The 15191-nt window shown below is 34.1% G+C and overlaps 1 long non-coding RNA gene across 5 annotated transcripts; it reads left to right on the top strand.

Annotated features, from left to right (window-relative positions):
* The first annotated feature begins 7618 nt into the window (after positions 1–7618).
* Positions 7619–10405, top strand: LOC127075276 (uncharacterized). Of its 5 annotated transcripts, none has more exons than XR_007786331.1 (3): positions 7619–7968; positions 8470–9257; positions 9385–9742. It is a non-coding gene; the product is annotated as an uncharacterized LOC127075276 (long non-coding RNA). The 5 variants fall into 5 exon arrangements; XR_007786334.1 differs by lacking the exon at positions 7619–7968 and adding an exon at positions 9924–10405 and having other exon boundaries at positions 7977–9257; positions 9385–9535; XR_007786332.1 differs by lacking the exon at positions 7619–7968 and adding an exon at positions 9920–10405 and having other exon boundaries at positions 7977–9257; positions 9385–9535.
* Positions 10406–15191: the final 4786 nt, after the last annotated feature.

The following is a 15191-nucleotide window of genomic DNA, read 5'->3' as shown; positions in this document are numbered from 1 at the left end:
TGAGCACGCTATCAATCAGTAATTACAACGAGATTAACTTATTTTCCAAAGAGATCTAATCAACTATCATGAGAAGATATGAATGGAAAATAGTTTTAGGGTTTTATGATATCCAAGCCCAGCTAATTGCTTCTATAAAAAGGACATGGAAAACCTGATTTGATACACAAGAAATAACGAACAAAATATTGAGAAAGAATAAGGGTTTAAGTCTTGTGTGGTCGTTTGAATTGTAAGTCATTCAATTCATCCATAGATGATTGAATTGGTCTGATTTTTGAGTTATAATTTGTCACTCTAAGCTTTTAAGCATGAGTGTGTGTCTACTTGATTGAAGTTGTTAAGTAAGATCAAGTGTGTGTTTTTGAAGAGTATCTTCTTTTCATTGTAATTCTTGTTTTATATCACTGGTGTGATTGAGGGGGAGTGAGTGGGATCTCATATCTAAGAGTTCTTAGGTAGAAGTCACACGGGTAGAGATTAGGTGAAAAAGACTGTAACCTGTGTTGTTTACTGAGAGTCTTTGAACTGATTCTATTCAGTGGATTTCCTTCTTGTCTTGGTAGCCCCCAGACGTAGGTGAGTTTGCACCGAACTGGGTTAACAATTGCTTGTGTCTCTTGCATTAGTGTTCTTTATCTTTTATCCTGTTTATATTGTTCAGATATTAGTGTCGTGACATTACCTTCGACATCTCATATCTGATACCAGAATTTCATTAACCATGAAGGAACTATTGAGATAAATATGGAAAGTTTAGGCACATTAAAGCACAAGTATGAACTCTTCATAATGAAATCCAAAGAGAGCATAAATCAAATGAAAACATAATTTTACCATATCGTGAGACATATGAGAACTCTAGGAAAAACATTTTCAAATGAGGAACTAGTTGTAAAAGAGAAAATTAGGAAAAAAATATGGAAACAAAGGGAAAATACTCCCTCATTTGGCTCTCTAGCTCTCATGTCATGCTCTCTGTAACGGATCCTCCCCACCCAACCTTCCCCAAAGGAATCTCTTTACCCCTCAAGTGATTCACCTAATGATTTTTGAATTCGCAAGGGTGATGCTTCATGAATCAAGTCATCCTTCACTTGTATATCATCCAATTTAATCACGTAGAATGAATCAGGAATATACTCACGAAGTTGAAAAACATGAAAGACAAAATGAATGTATGAGAGAGATGATGGTAAGAAAGCTAGATAGGAAAGTTTAACAGACTCAGACACTGGAGTGACTCTCAAGAAAATATGGTCTCCTTCCTAATAACTCTTCTATCTAATCTGTGGTGCCTTCATCTTTTCTTGAACTGTCTTAATCTTCTTGGTATTTTTTTTAAACTATCTCTAGTCTAAGCACCACACTCTCCCCCGATTCATACCAACACAAGGCCATTCTACACCTCCTACCATACAAAGATTCAAAAGGTGTCGTTATGATACTATAATGGAAACTATTATTAAAGTTGAATTCAATCAGTGGCATAACTATCCCAAATTCATCCTCGCTCTAAAATACAAGCCTTCAACAAATCTTCTAAAGATTGAATGGTTATATCCGTTTGACCGTCCGTCTGCGGATGGTAAGCAGTGTAACATCCCATTTTTAATTTTAATATTATTAGTATTTTAATATTATTATTTTTATAATTATCTGAGTTTTGATGTGCTTTTATTTAATTAAACAAGTATTATTTAATTATTGGCTGGTTGAGTTGCCATTAAGAATTAGTTTAATATTTAAATTAATTAAGAATAATAGAAATTGTGAGAGTAAGTGGGAGTAGTAAGAGGTTAGGGGTTGTGAGATTTATTAAAATTCTGAGGATTAGGATTATTATATTTAAATAGAGAAGTTATAAGGAAAAATAATCATATTGTGAAATTGGAGAAAAATTAAGAAAAAGGCAGAATGAGAACTAGGAGAGCATTGAAAGAATAAAGGGAATTCCAAAAGCAAAAGTTCATTGCTTTGCAGTTTTGAGGTAGGAGGGACTTATTCATATATGAGTGACTAAACAGAGGGATAATGAAGGTTCCTTGCCTTCATGTCTTCTCCCCTTTTCCATAATCTATAATTGATGTTTTATTCATGGCCAAAGGGGGTTTGGGAAAATCTCTTTGAGGTGATTGGTTGATAATGTTTTTATGCTCGAATATGATATGAATTCATAGTGATTTATACTCTGATTTTGATAATCTTGTTGATTTCTTGTTGATGAATGTGTCCTATTGTATATGGCATTTGTCTTTGAGTTGTAGATCTGTTCAATATGGCGAATTCCATAAAATTCATAAAAGTAAAAAAAAAAGTCGAAAAAGGCGAACATGCCAAAAATCAAAGGTTGGCTCGATCGCAGCTTGAAGGTCATATCGACGGATCGAAAGTCGGCTTGACGGTAGATTGGTGGTCAGATTGGTGGCTCGAAAGTTGGCTTGGTGGCTTGGAGGTCAGCTCAACGACTCAGTGGTCAGCTCGACGACTCAAACGAGGTTGTTTTTGTTTAGATATTGTTTTCATCATAACTTGAGTTTCGTGACTCCATTTGAGGCACGGTTTAAAGTGTTTCCTAACTCCGTTAAAAGGTTAAATGTGAACGTGAAGATGTGAGTTTAATTTTTTATTCAGGTTGTTTATAAATGAATAGTATTTAAGAGATAAATCCTGAATGGTTCAATAATTAGTAAAGATAAAAAAGTTTTAATCGTGTGATTGATCGAGTCGAATCAAGAAGGTTGAAGTTTGAGTAGTTTTCTAATTTCGATGACTATTCATTTCTTTTTTATGAGTTTAGAGTCCTTTTGAAGATGTTAGATTTGAAGTTGAATATTAAAGTGTTGTGTTGAGTTGTCTGATGGGTTATGAGTTAATCTTGTTGAATGCAAATGTTGTAAAATATTAATGTTACCTTGTTGGTGAGCTTATATGAGTAATAATGTATTTACCCTATTAATGAGTAGTGTTTAGAATGTATAATAATTTTCTTATCTTGTCAATGGGCTTGCATAAGTAATAATATGTTTACATTGTTGATGGGTGTTTTTGAGAACATATGTTAATATTTTCCCCTATTGGCGAGTAATGTTGAATAAATATATGATTATATGCATCTCACTACTAGAAAAAAAAATAGATTTGCGACAAATGAGTTGCGACACCTCCACTAAAACCACCCTAATTCTTTGTTTACGATAGTTTTTAGGACACTTAAGGCCAACTGTCACCCTTTTTCTAAAGGAATAAAGCTAAATGAGTACGAACCTTTTTTTGTAGAAGAGACTAAATGAACTTCTCAATACTATAGAAAACACATATCATAACGGTTAGAAAACGGATACAACCTCGTCCGACCAACTGTTTTGAGGTAAGATGTGATTGCATGTATGATGCTTTCTACCATGGGCGTACGACCGCTGTGATAAACTAGGTAGAATGCTATATATCACATCGATCAAAGTATACAACTGTTGTGATATAAATGGAAAGGTCATGAGTTCGAAACCCAGTGATTTTATAGTTTATATTATTTTGCGCCCTATCTATAACAACAGTTTGTATAAATAACTGTGATTAAATACTTTATTTTTTAAAATTTTATTTTATTTTTCCATATAATATAAACCTATATTTTTACTTGTATATTATACAAATATTAGCTAAATACTTACAAAATATAAAATTAATGAATAAAAATATATTTACAACCATCAAAGACAGTCATACAATACCACCCCCTTTTCAACTAACACATTGAAAATAAACACCCAACATCTAAAGATGTCGTATAAGTCATCAACAGAGAAAGGTGTCATGTCGTTAAACATCTTCAATAAACAAGTGATCAAAATTTAATATCACGCGATTCGAATTATAATAGAAAACTACTTTAACATTAATATCTTATTGTAAATATTTCATGACATTATATATACCTGATTTCATGAATCAACAATGCAGACAAAGACGATGTTAAACATGTGTTTCATTACATAATACCCACACTCGTACCCATCTACTTGTTTCCTAGTCTATAAATTTAAACATTTCATGAATATATATATATATATATATATATATATATATATATATATATATATATATATATATATATATATATATATATATATATATATATATATATATATATATATATATATATATATATATATATATATATATAAAAGTGAATTTCATAACTAACCCACTTACCTTGGACTTACAAAATGCGAGTTTTTTTCTAGAGTTGTTATACCTATAGTGTCTCTCCACAACCCTGTATATTGAAAATAATTTAAGAATATTACACGTTAATATAATTACAAAGTCAGAGAAAATATTACCTAAAGTCTCATAAACATAAATTTATTTGGTAATAATTTGTTGCATCATAGGTTCAAGTGGATTGTGTAACGAACATATTGTAGTTACCATATTCGTCCGAAGAGATATGATGATCAATTGAAAATATTCTTTGAATGAACAATACAAGCATATATAATTAGTATTTGGTAAAACATGAAAACTAACTATAATAGAGAAACCATAATTTTAAAATTACTCACTTATTGAGGAATGATGTTAACTAACATTCTTTCCGCCCCACGTTATTCATGATGTTAAGTATTATGCTATTTTTTGTGTACAATTACTTGTAAATCATACTCTAATAGGATCCAACAATCCATAAGTATTTGATTTATTTAATTATGTATAAATACGATGAATATACCTGAATGGTTATACAAAATATAAAAAACACGTGAGGAATTAATTCTATACAGAATAATGAATGTATCATAATGAGATATACTTACATACACCAAACTTGTAGTAACCTTACATCTAGTCACCGATTTTTAACGATCATATCCTTTATATCTCTAGGAATGGTTAAGATATCCTTTAACCCCTCTAATTCTAGATCATGTTTTAGAGCAAGAGAAAACACCCCCGTCTTCGTTGCACATAACATGTTGGAATATGATCCTTTAGGGGCAACCAATAACCCATTATGGATCTCGTTATCGGTGGGGGAGACTGAACAACTGCCTTTACGTTTGCACCACATACAACATTTCTATCAGGCAATTGATCATCACCATCATCTTCTTCATTTGTATATTGTTGGACGGTTCCACCTATTCCCTACATCATATAACACACAGGAACACAAAACATAATTAACACGATATATATCATACATTTTAGATATCACAATATTCTCACATACTGCATGTAACTCTTTTATTTCTTACAATTGTGTCATGTGAGTTTACCGCTCCGCTTCTAACTTCTCTTCAAATTCTTTCTTTGACTATCTATCTTCCTCTCAAACTCTTCCAGCGTTTATTTTTGCACTTGTCCAGTTATTTTTCTAGACATACCAAAAAACACTCTTAGGCTGATGCCATATCCAACCCCACGGACACGCCCACCATGCTTAATTTTTATGATTGCTTCTACTAATATATCATGTCGTGATTCTGAAACAAAGGAATCACCACAGGTTGAGTTAACCATCGAATCCTACACAACATGATAAGACATACATTGTTAATTATCAAAGCGATTTAAATAACACTAAACATATGAATAACAAGTCCTACTTACAACTTTCTCAACAATTAATCTTAAGGAATCTAAAGTGTAGTCTCCATTTGGTCTTTGTCGAGTCCAACTCCACTTCTCATGTCGTGATGGTGGAGATGATTCCCGATCACGAATCATGGAGTCCCGATCTCCTAGTTGTTGTTTTTTTAGCAATAATTATTTTTATCAAGTTCCCTGTATCCCCCACGAAACAATCTATGTGAGTATTTATTTTTAGACTTGTTTAGCTTTCCTGCTTCATTTTTAACCTGTTTTATACATAGGAATAATATTAGGTTTATGGTTGTATCCATAAAATTATTAGAAAATACAATTGGTACTAACCATCAACTCCTCAGAACTACGAGACTTCACAAACTTTTTCCAAACCTTCTTGTCAAGAAAATGATATTTCACCCACTGGCTCTCAATACTAGGCTTAGGCTTCGTAATATAGTCACTCGTGAGTCGTGACTTAAAATTCCTCCAAGCCGTACCAACATAAGTGATCCATTTTTTTTCAACTTCGAATCATCTCTAAACTTAAACGTCAACTACACATTTACATTAATAAGTATGTATTTGTATTTATATAAAGTAATATCGAATCGATGAAAATTAAAATTAATACCTGAGCGTCTGCCCATATGCTCTTTTTTAATTCATCTGTTACATCTTTCCAATCATCTAACAATATGTTGACTTTGCTATGCCCAAGGAACACAACATAACTCTTAAAAAGTGAAGAATGAGGACCACCAAGAATAGTATAAACGACACTAAACTCGACCAAAAGTCTGACATCCGACTTGCAAACTTTTGTTAATTTAGCCATCATTATGGAACCTCTATGCTGTTTTTTTTGTTCTCCTACTACATATTGAGAATCATCTGTATCGATTTCATTTGTATATGTAGCTGAATCGCTACTAGATGAAGAAAATACCATCTATAAAGACATAAAATAATCAACGTCAAGACATAAACATCATCAACACAATAACATCATCAACAACAATGACATCATCAACACAATGACATAAACAACAATAGTGGCATCATCAATATAATGACATCAAAAATAAAAAATACATAAGCAATAATATGACATCATCAACAACAATGATATCAACAACAATAATGGCATCATCAACAACAATGACATCAACAACAAGAAATACATAACCATCAGTGGCATCATCAACACAATGACATCTACAACAACAAATACATAAACACCAATGGAAAATGACGGTACTGTGGATGCATGGGGAAAAAGTTTACGTACCAGAAACGTGATGAATAAGTGCAAAAATGTTGTCAGAATCTTTGAGTTCCTCCTCGACGCTAAACCGAAGGCTAGTCAAGAACGAAGAACACAATGTCGGCTCTTTCCTCGAAGGTACGAAAGCACATATGTTGGTTGCAAACATTGTTGTTTCTTAAGGTTTGAAGATGGTGTTGTACATTTTGTTAGGGTTGAAATATGTTTTGTTTCGTTAGGGTTGAAAATAATGTTCTATGGATATGGTTGAATATCACGTTGTTTCGTCAAATATTGTTTCTTGATGGAGATGAAAATATGGAACTGAAGAGATAAGTTAGCTAGCTTTCTTTAAAGTGATTAAATAATATCAACGGTAGTTTATCAAAATCGTTGTGATATATAATAACATTTTATAAAAAAAAACTTCAGATTTTAAGTAATTAATTTTTTTTTAAAATTATGAAAGATATATTATAATAATATTTTTAAATAATCATGATAATATAAGATTTATATTAATAATATTTTATAAAAAAAAATAAGTTTTAAATAATTAAAAATTTTGAAAAAATAAGAAAATATATCACAACGGTTAATTTAAAAAATCATTATGATATAACAAATTAGAAGCGTTGGAGAATCGAACTCATAAAACATCAACACAGATATCAATTATTTTAAAAATCCATGTTAACAATAATATTTATTTTAAAAATAAAAATATATATACAACACTTTATTCTAACACTTGCTAATTTTCCTTCCACCGCCATTTACAATACTCACACTCTCAGTTTCACGACCCTCCACTCTCAGTTTCACTATCCCCACTCTCACTTTCAAAAACCAATTCTACCCACAAGCATGGTTATTAATGGATTTATGGTGTATGGAGCCATCGACATTGCAAATGGTGAGGGAGCCATCAACATCAGTGAAGATGAGATTGAAATGGAAATCCAGGTGATTAATTAGTGGAAGGTGAAGACGCAGGCGCGGTTGTTGAAGGAACCATCGGAGGAGGCGGAAAAGAGATTGTAGTGATGTATTGTTTAGTCGGAGGCTCCAAAGCATACTCTTTCACAAATCAATTTTGATTTTCCCTTGTAATTCTCTTAAAACCCTTATCATTTCTCCTAATTCTTTTGATTTCAATCAGGTTTATTCCAATTCTTTAGTTTCGTATTCCATTCTTCACCCTCTTGCTTATGGGTTTTCAATTATTTTTGACCTAAAAGTCATTTGGATTTGAATTTTCTTTCTTTTCTTATTTTCTCTATTCATTAAATGGTTTATGTTTTGGATTTTGTAATTTTACAAAGCTTTGTTTCGATGTATCTCATTTATGGACATTGAAAATTCTTAGAGGGCAGAAAATTATAACAAACATGGATGGAAGTTGAGCTTGTTAGACGGGTAGATTCATATGTATTAATAGTGACACATAGAAGTGCTACGATTGTTTTTTGTTTATGTACAATGTGAAATATGCTTTGTTTCTTCAATATGTTACTAACGTTCTTACTGGTATTGTATCTTATCTACCCGGTCTCAAACTTAATAAGAAAGGTCTCTTCGTTTTGACGTGTTCAATGGTTTTGTGCCAGAGATTGTAACTGGTGGGATTGAAGTTTGGGTGGATCACGAGTGTGCTCAAGAGATGTTTAGGAAGAAGTTGTGGGGTGGTAATTTTCGAGTAGATTACAAAAGGTGAATAATTGTATGTTTATTAATAACTTTGTTTGGTTGTTTAGTGTTTTTGGTATTGTTTTGTGTGTTTGCGAGTGTGTTTTGATTTTAAATTGATTAATTTTTATGAGGATGGTGATGGTGATAGTAGATTGAAATGAAATGAAAATTTTGAAATCTTAAATCTAAACCCAAACACTATTATAGACGTTTTTCTTTGCTGGAACAATTTGTGGGTCAGTGCTAACTGCTTATGCTTTTGGGATAATCTGGTTCTTGATATGCTAGGAAAGCCTCTTTGACCTGGTTCTTTGATTATTTCTCTATTGTTTACAAGGAGGAGTTATATCCAATCCAAGTTCTAAGTAGGTATTTGAGCCCATCTAACAAGGTGGGAATGCAGGAAATAGAGTGTGAAGTGGAAGGAAGCGTGAAGCAATAGGGAAATGTAACCAAATTGACAGTTGATATTATGCAGGAATCATGATTGAAGACGAGGAGAGGGAAGAAAAGGAATTTATTGAGTGAGGAATAGAAGCAATGACGTAGGAGAGAATTGAAAGAAGTGTTGCCTTGTGCAGGGATCATGATTGGGGACAGGGAGAGAGAAGAAAAGGAATATATGGAGTGAGGATAACATAATAACGTAGAATTTTTTTGAAGTGTTGGATATGGCAGAGCTGAGAATTGGGGTCTCAATCTCTAGGTATATTCATTTTCTTTTTGTTATTCAATATGTCATTCTGTTTTTCGGCACTTTAATGTATCTGCTTGCTGTATATTTCCTCATGTTTATTTTCATAAAACTCATTTCAATTGTTCAATTGTAACAGACTATCTTGTTCCTTGTTCCTTGTGTTAATGATCAATAAAGACCGTAATCTTGTGTACCATTTTTGGAATCAGAAATAACAAAAAAGCATGCACTAGTGTCAATCAAATTGAGCACAAAGATGGAGGATGAACTTGATTATTGAATTTACGGTAAGAGAAAAAAGACGGAGGATGAACTTGAAATTTTCCCTAACTTTTCATGTCAATTAAATGCCTAATGTAATTTTTTTCTAGCACTCAGAAGATGTTAGATTTATTTTAAGTGTATCTTGTAATTTGCTAATTTTGTTTTCTTATTCTTAGGAGAACCAGAAGATTATATCTCACGCGTTCAATATAAATAAGAACTTTGCAATATATTTGCTCAATGAGCTGTATTTCTATGGTTTAGGTCTTTAAAGAATAGGACTATTATATTGTTGTTGTTTCATATTTGGCATGTAAAATTTGCTAGGGAAGGCATCATGCTATTAGATATGATTAAGTGGACATGTGAAGCGAAGCCTCCATACTTATCTACCTTTCTTGAAATAGACAGGCACACGGTACTTCCATGAATTGCACGTCCTATCACTTCAAGTTAAATGTTTATGCCTCAACGAGCTCTTTCGGTAGATAAACTAGATTCATATGCTTCATCACTTGGTCAGTATATAGGCTTGGAGTTACCTCTTTTAAACTTTTATGGATTTGTTATCTGGTAAATTTCGACCTAAATAGCATGAAGTCAGATCGATCAATATGAGGTCGGAGGTTGGATTGACGAAGGGGGAAATCAAGAGAGCTGGATTGACAAGGGAGGTGAGTCAATCAAAGTCGAAGGTCAGCTTACCACGACGGGAACTGATCGTGGGAAGCCGAAAGTGGGAAGTTACCAGCAACATGGGTGACAGGCTCCGACACGTGGCACATTATGAATGAGTCATAACCTACTAGCAGATATTTCTTATTACTATTTAAATATATGTAATTTTTATTTCAAGGGTTGACATTTTTAACATTACAATAGGAATACATTTGAAATATAAGTGTTTGAGAGAAAAAAGTTAATTTCCTGAAAAATTATACTTCTGCTTCCACCTTTATTTTCAAGTCATTTAACTTATCAAGTTATTTTCAGTTACTTCGTTCATTTACATATGTATCTTGTCTTTTATCCTTCCTTACTTTTCCTGCATTTCTATTTTGCAAGCACTTCAATTATTTTTCTAGTGTTCCAAACACTTTACCAACTAAACCATCATATACTTAAAACACATCAGTCTAGGACTTTGTTGCCGGTCCTGCAAGTAAACCTTGATAGGAAGGCCAAAGATTGTTGCATAAACAAATTGGCACACTCGGTGGGACACGTTGTGTAAAGTATATGCAACTACGTAGTGGCAAGATGGTGTCACCATGACCACACGAAGAAACGTTTTCAGGGGGAGACACAATCGCGTCACAAACAATCGATGTTGGTTCCATCGTTATACTTGTGGTTTCGACTGCGTATAGCGGGCCAATTCTAACATCGCGTCAGCCTCAAACGCCGACAACGATGGGAGCTTCTGGGCAATATATGCCCAATTTTACAGTCCCCATGCACAAAACGTTGGGGATGCCAACTGAGTTTATGGCAAGTATGCATAATATCAGTTCAACATTTGACAAAACATCGTCATCTCCATTCCCACGCTACTAGGGGTTAGGACTGTTGGCAAACCAATTTGGTCGACCTTCGGGTTTTGGATTGTCATCTCAATCAGTCCCAACTTTCAGATCAAGTTCTGTCGCAATCATGAGACAACAAATGGATGAAAGTAATTATGAGATGGTTCACATGCTGACTCAGCAATTGAGTACCATATTGAGACCTTTAATCCAAGATTCGACCAATAATTACCAACAACTAGCAACTCAAATGACCCGAAAGTCTCGACCAGAAACCCCGGTCCGACAAGAGGAGATGGCAGGAAAAACGGTCGAATAAGAATACCAGCGAGTCGAACAAATCCCTAGGGTGGTTCGAAGGCCTTCCGTTGTTTTAGTAAATAGGAACCAGGATCCTGACCATGTGGTTAGGCATATTCGACAGGAGACGACGACTGGGGAGCAGAACCTAGAGGCTATTGTCGATCGAATCAACGTGCGAAATGGAATAAACCCAGGCCGACATACTCTTCGCCTTTACTAGATTTTATTTTACAAACATAATTGTCTAGGGGGGTGGAAAGTCCCAAATTCACCAAGTTCGTTGGAGATACTGAAGAATCTGTAAGTCTGAAATCAGTCTAAGAGGGGGGGGGGGAGTGAATTAGAAACCTTGAAATTTTCTTGTTGTAAGGATTATTTTTCTGGTTTATAGTGGTGTTTAGGAAAGTAGTAAAGTGCAGAAAAATAATGACACAGAGATTTATCCTGGTTCCCTTCACAATCCGAAGGTACATCCAGTCCCCTTTCAACAAGAAAGAGATTTTCACTATTTGTTTGGACTTGTACAATGACCAACAAAGACCACCAAGAACAAACTCTTGGATTTCCAACAAAGTCCACTTATGAGAACAATCCTCTCAAAGTGACTCTCTTGTTTCTAAACAAACAAGGAAACCTTCTTAGTGATAAGAGAACAATCCTCTCCTATGCACCACTTACTATCAAACAAGTAAGGATAAAACACTCACTATCTTAATTCCACTAATGTTGGAAAAATTAAGATGTGAAGAACAATAAGTGTATAATTTAAATGGAAGTTTGAATAATCTAGAAATATATGCACATCAATCAAAGGATTGATCTTCTCCTTTTGGAATAATCAATCTCACAATGTTTATAGAAGTGTTCAAATGATGCATATGAATTTTGGACACTTATCTTTGAAAATAGTAAACAAAGCAAGATTGTGAAAATTAATTTTAAGGAGGTGATTTGCAATCTGAAAATTTTTAGTTTAAATATCCTTCTATGAACCTCTTTAAACAGGTGCAAACAACCAATGGATGCCATGGTTCATAGAGTAGAAGCATGAATTGAAAATATGAAAAGTTGCAATTTTTCTACAAAAATTCCCAGTAGTAACCGGTTACCCAAATTGTGTTAACCGGTTACATTAATTGTAACGTTAAGAAAAATTCAAATTTTAAACTGTGTAACCGGTTACCATGAGGTGAACTTTTAAAAAAGGAAAAACTCGATGGGTCTTCAAATTTTAAACTGTGTTAACCGGTTACCACTTTTAAAAAAGGAAAAACTGAGAACTTTTAAAAGTTGTAACCATTTTGAAATAAATTCTAAGTGTCCATATCATATTATGCATGCAACAGTCAATTGAACACTTTATATATAAACATTAACTAAGATTAAATTCCAATACCTTTGTGATCAATTTCTCGAGCGACTTTGAGCTATGTATGATTGAAACTTTTGTGTGAATCTGCTCTATTGAAGTCTTGATCCATTCTTTGATTATTGACCCTGTACGTGCATCGTTGTCTTCATCAAAATACTCGAGAATCCATGTCTTCACAAAATCTACCGTCGAACATGTTGCCATATATCAAATCGAAGCTGGCGACATAGCGAATAATGTGGATCTGAAGTTGAAATACTTTCCAAGTTCTCTTACAAAGAATGCGTTCACTTTCTTTACTACACTGCCTCCACAGTCCGTCCAAACATGGACGCAGTTAGAGAGACTATTCCATGAACAGTTTTACATGGGACAGTCGAATATAAGTCTGAAAGAACTAGCCAGCGTAAAAAAAAAGACCGTTGAGTCAGTTGATCAGTACCTAAACAAGTTTAGACTGTTAAAGGCTATATGCTTTACTCAAGTTCCTGAGCACAAGTTAGTCGAGATAGCTGCAGGTGGTTTAGATTATTCTATCAGAAAGAAATTGGATACTCAGTATCTGAGGGATATGGCTCAATTAGCTGACAGATTCATATGGGATGCTGAATAAGAAATGGAGCCAGAAATGGTAATTCCATCCATAGGGTGTCCCGCAGCCGATGGAGATGAGTGTTGAGTCAGAATGTTTGGCTCAAATTTAAGCCTATTTTGCTGAAAATAAAAGAAAGTCGGCCTTAGACGGGGAGAGGCTTCAGAACTTGGCACTCAAAGCCAAAGAGGGAGAAGATGGTCGACAAGACCAAACAACAACTTCGGAAAGTTGAAGGCTTGATTGCATCTACGACAATGAGCCTTTGAAGTTTGAGAAAAACCCATTGAATGAGTTGCAGAAAATGCAAGCACAAGACCCACTCGAAGAAATTGATCTAGGAGATGGAGTCACAAAAAGACCAACGTACATAAGTACTAAAGTTGGGTCAAAGATGAAGGTTAAACTAATCGAAGTATTGATAGAATACAAATACTGTTTCGCTTGGAACTACGGCAAAATGATTGGTCTAGATCGAAGTGTGGTGGAGCATCGATTGCCTATTCAACCTGGGAAAAGGCCAGTAAAGCAACATCCTCGGTGGATTGATCCAGTGATCACTATAAAGATTAAGCAGGAGATCGAAAGACTTCTCAAAAGCCGGTTTATCAGAATTTCAAGGTATGTCAATTTGCTAGCTAATATAGTACATGTTATTAAGAAAAATGGAACTCTCAGAGTCTATATAGATTTTACAGATCTAAATAATGCTATTCCAAAAGATGAGTATTCAATGCCCGTGGAGGAGATGCTAGTCGATTCGGATGTAGGATTCAAATATTTGAGTATGCTTGATGGCTATTTTGGCTATAATCAAATTCTCATAGCAGAAGATGATGTCCCTAAGACGGTGTTTCGATGTCCTGGAGCTTTGGGGACATATGAATGGGTTGTGATACCGTTTTGTTTAAAAATCACTAGGGCAACCTATCAAAGAGCCATGAATGCCATATTCCATGATTTCATTGAAAAAATTATGCAGGTATACATTGATGATATTGTGATAAAATCGTCATCTTAAAATGATCATCTTGATCACCTTCGACGCTCATTTGAGAGAATGAGAAAATATGGATTAAAAATGAATCCATTAAATATTGCTTTTGGTGTACATGCAAGAGACTTCTTAGGTTTCGTGGTACATAAGAAACGCATCGAGATCCACCAAAACAAGACAAAAGCAATTTTGGATCTCAAGCCTCTGTCTACAAAGAAACAACTCCAGTCTTTGTTGGGGAAGATAAACTTCGTGAGAAGATTCATATCGAATCTAAGTGGCAAGACGAGGGTTTTTTCTTCTCTCCTCAAGATCAAGAAGGAAAGTGATTTTCACTGGGGACAAGAGCAACAAAAGGCTTTCGACACCATAAAAGAATACCTTACAAAGCCTCCAATTTTGTTACCTCCCAGTAGGAATAAGAATATGCGTTTGTATATTGCTGCGTCAGATATGACCATAGGAAGTATGTTAGCTCAAGAGGATGTCAGTGGTGTCGAAAGACCCATATACTACCTCAGTCGAATTTTGGGAGATGTTGAAACTAGGTACAATATGATTGAAAAACTGTGCATATGCCTGTACTTCTCATGTATGAAATCAAAGGAATATATAAAACCAGTTGATGTTTATGTTTCATCTCATTGTGATGTTATTAAAAATATGTTGTCTAAACCCATTCTGCATAGTCAAATTGGGAAATGAGTGCTAGCATTAACAAAAATTTCTTTAACGTATAAGCCTTTGAGGGCTATGAAGGGCCAGATAATGGCAGATTTTATTGTGGATCATGCCATAGTCGAACCTTCACTAAACATGATTGACACGAATCCTTGGCGGTTATATTTTGTCGGGTCAAGCAACAAGAATGGAATAGGAGTTAGGGTAT

This window comes from Lathyrus oleraceus, chromosome 4 (assembly GCF_024323335.1).
Source record: "Lathyrus oleraceus cultivar Zhongwan6 chromosome 4, CAAS_Psat_ZW6_1.0, whole genome shotgun sequence".
Classification (NCBI taxonomy): Eukaryota; Viridiplantae; Streptophyta; class Magnoliopsida; order Fabales; family Fabaceae; genus Lathyrus; species Lathyrus oleraceus.
The sequence above is the reverse complement of the archived record's forward strand: the minus strand, read 5'-3'. Positions and strand labels throughout refer to the sequence as shown.